The sequence below is a fragment of the Cucurbita maxima genome, unplaced genomic scaffold, assembly GCF_002738345.1.
Source record: "Cucurbita maxima cultivar Rimu unplaced genomic scaffold, Cmax_1.0 Cma_Scf00028, whole genome shotgun sequence".
Lineage (NCBI taxonomy): Eukaryota > Viridiplantae > Streptophyta > Magnoliopsida > Cucurbitales > Cucurbitaceae > Cucurbita > Cucurbita maxima.
In genome coordinates, this window is record NW_019272044.1 from 772860 (window position 1) to 776928 (window position 4069).

Genomic DNA, 4069 nt, shown 5'->3' on the forward strand with positions numbered 1-4069 from the left:
ATCAATCTCAAGCAAGTTGGATGAACCAACTGGGTGTTCAATAGAAAGGGACGGAAGAAGTTGGTAATTGTCACCAATGTTATCATTGGATTGTTCTTTCTTTTTAGGCTTACCTCTAGGCCTCTTTGGTTGAGATGACAAGTTTGACGCTATTTTTCTTATGCCCTAGTGACCTTCTTCTAGGTCTCCTTTGTTGAGATGATAAGTATAATGAAGCACATTGACATGTAGGTTACTCTTCATTCACTAAAGTAGCCTTCGAATTCTTCTTAGCTTTGTTCTTTGATTCTTTCTTCTCCCAAACCGCTGGTTTCTTCTTCCATTTTTTGCCACCAATGATAATGGTGTTGAGGATTATTGGGAGTGAGTGTCTCACATTGGTTAATTTAGTGGAAGATCATGGGTTTATAAGTGAGGAATGCTAACTCCATTGGTCTGAGGCCTTTTGAGGAAGCCCAAAGCAAAGCCATGAGAGCTTATGCTCAAAGTGGACAATATCATACCATTGTGGAGAGTCGTGATTTCTAACAATTGGTATCAGAGCCATGCCCTAAACTTTCATGTCAATAAAATCCTCAAATATCGAACAAAGGATCAAGGCTCTAGAGGAGGCAGGGGACGGGATCGTGGAAGATGGAGAGGCCGTGGGAGAAGTGGCTGGCATCAAGGAGATGAGGCAGGGGACGGGATCGTGGAAGATGGAGAGGCCGTGGGAGAAGTGACTGGCATCGAGGAGATGAGGCAGTTCCAGAGGAGGCAGGGGACGAGATCGTGGAAGATGGAGAGGTCGTGGGAGAAGTGATTGGCATCGAGGAGATGAGGCAGTTCCAGAGGAGGCAGGGGACGGGATCGTGGAAGATGGAGAGGCCGTGGGAGAAGTGACTGGCATCGAGGAGATGAAGGAGAGTCGCAAACTCAAAAGAAGAGATTTGACAAAAGTAAAATTAAATGTTTCAGGTGTCAGCAAATGGGACCATCAGAGTGTTCCACAAAAGACGAACAACTCAACCTGATAGAGATGCAAAAGGATGAGGATCTTCATTGCTGATGATAGTGGCGTGGGAAATTAAAACCATACATGACAAAGAGCCTAATTTTGTGATGTTGAATGAAATTATAGTGCCGCCACCCGACAATATTGGAGCTGAAAAATTCCTGGTTCCTAGATACTAGAGCAAGCAACCACATGTCAGGAGAAGAAAGAAGGGTGTTTTGTGAGCTTGACACACCTCTATAATAGACATTTATGGTCGAGAAATAGTGCTCACCCGACAATATTGGAGCTGAAAATTCCTGGTTCCTAGATACTGGAGCAAGCAACCACATGTTAGGAGAAGAAAGAAGGGTGTTTCGTGAGCTTGACACACCTCTGTAATAGACATTTGTGGTCGAGAAATAGTGCTCTTCAAATGCAAAACCGATGAGCACTTGATCTTATCGCAAGTTTATTACATACCTAAACTCAAGAGCAATATTATAAGTTTGGGACAACTGGATGAGAGTGGAAATAAAATTGACCACATGTTAGAAGAAAGGAGGGTGTTTCATGAGCTGTTGGAAGGGTATGCAGAGTGGAAATAAAATTGACCACATGTTAGGAGAAAGGAGGGTGTTTCGTGAGATTGACACATTTCTTGTTGAAAAGGTAACAGAGTGGAAATAAAATTGACCACATGTTAGGAGAAAGAAGGGTGTTTCGTGAGCTTGACACATCTGTTGTTGGAAAGGTACGCTTCGATGATAACTCTGTAATAGACATTTGTGGTCGAGGAATAGTGCTCTTCAAATGAAAAACCGATGAGCACTTGATCTTATCATAAATCTATTACATACCTAAACTCAAGAGCAATATCGACACATCTGTTGTTGGAAAGGTACGCTTCGGTGATAACTCTGTAATAGACATTTGTGGTCGAGGAATAGTGCTCTTCAAATGCAAAACCAATGAGCACTTGATCTTATCGCAAGTCTATTACATACCTAAACTCAAGAGCAATATTATAAGTTTGGGACAACTGGATGAGATTGGAAATAAAATTGTCATAGAGAACAATAGAGAACAGTGTGATGAAGATATATGACAGAGCTAGGAGCCTGATTATTATGGTGACACACAATCCAATAGATTGTATGTAGCAAAGCTGAAGCTTGCGGATCAGGCGTGTTTAATGACAAATATCAGTAAGAATGGTTGGCTCTGGCACGCGAGGTATGGACACCTGAATTTTCACTCTTTAAAGTAATTAAATGACAAGAGAATGGTTGAAGGGTTGCCGAGAATCACCCAGGTCAATCAATTATGCGATGGGTGTTTAATTGGAAAGCAGCATAGGACTCCTTTTCCCCGAACAACAATATATCGTGCGAAGGAGTCATTGGATCTTGTCCATGGAGATCTATGTGGACCTATTTCGCCGATGATGTGTGGAGGTAACAGATATTTTATGTTACTAGTGGATGAGTTTTTACGATTTATGTGGGTGTTTATGTTGAAAAACAAGAATGAAACACGACTGGTGTTTAAAAAGTTCAAGATCAGTGTGGAGGTAGAGAAAGGCAAGAAGATTAAAAGCTTTAGAACAAACCGTGGAAGAGAGTTTGTATCTTCTGCTTTTAAAGACTATTGGGAGAATGAAAGCATGAAGAGACTTCTTACTACACCATTTTCACCACAGCAAAATGGCGTAGTATTGAAAGGCGTAATCGAACGGTGGTAGAGATGGCCAGATGTATGTAAAAGAGCAAAGAGATGCCTGCAAAATTTTGGGGAGAGGCTATCAAAACTACCGTGTATATTCTGAACAGATCGCCAACAAAAGGAGTTGCAAATGGCACACCGTATCAAGCTTGGTTTGACAAGATACCAAAGGTTCATCACTTTAAAATCTTCGGGTGTCTTGCTCATGCCAAGAATACATATTCACACCTTCCTAAACTTGCTGATAGGAGTGTGAAGACGATTATGTTGGGATATGAAGATGGAACCAAAGCTTACCAACTATTGAATCCATAAAAGAACAAAATTATGGTGAGCAGGGATGTGGTGTTCGAAGAGGAGAAAAGGTGGTGTTGGGAAGAAATCACAAACGGTGATGATGAACAAAAAGGAACTTTCACCGTTCAAATTTCAGAAAAACAGAGTAGAACAGAGGAGAGGAATATTGAAAATATCGAAGTTGATCCAGACGAAAGACAAAGAGAAAATTCGTCTTCAACTTTATCAACGCCAGACAGTACCTCAAATGCATCATTGTCAAGCTCATCAACGCCAAAAATATTCAGGTCTCTAGAAGATATTTATAGAGAACTGAACGAAGCAGAGGAGGAAGCAATGGACCTTTGTTTTCTTTCTATAGAGAAGCCAACCTCATATGGGGAAGCTGCTAAGAATGAAAACTGGAGGAATGCCATGATATCTGAAATTCTCTCCATCGAAAAGAACATAATGTGGGAACTCATAGACTTGTCGAAAAATTATAAAGCAATCGGCATCAAATGGATTTTCAAATTAAAGAAAAATCCAGATGGAGAAATCATGAAACATAAGGCGAGACTCGTGGCAAAGAGATATGCACAACAGTTTGGTGTAGATTACAGTGAAGTATTCGCATTAGTGGCCAGGTTAGAAACAGTGAGATTAATTCTTGCCTATGCAGCCATTAAGAACGGGGAAGTACATCATATGGATGTAAAGACAGCTTTTCTGAATGGCGAGTTAGAAGAGGAGGTGTATGTTGTTCAACCAGAAGGGTTCGTTGACAAGGAAAATCCAAACATGGTGCTAAAACTGCGTAAAGCCTTGTATGGATTAAAACAGGCTCCGAGGGCCTGGAATTTTAAACTTGATCAATGTTTGCAGTCACTTAATCTTGTTAGATGTCCACAGGAATATGCTATATACAAGAAAATTAATGAAGTTGAAGCAATGATAATCAGCACATATGTGGATGATGTAATCATAGCCGGCTCAAACAAACAAGTTATAGCTCAGTTCAAAGAATAGATGCACCATAAATTTGAGATGAGCGATCTTGGACTTTTGAGCTATTACTTGGGTATTGAGGTACGA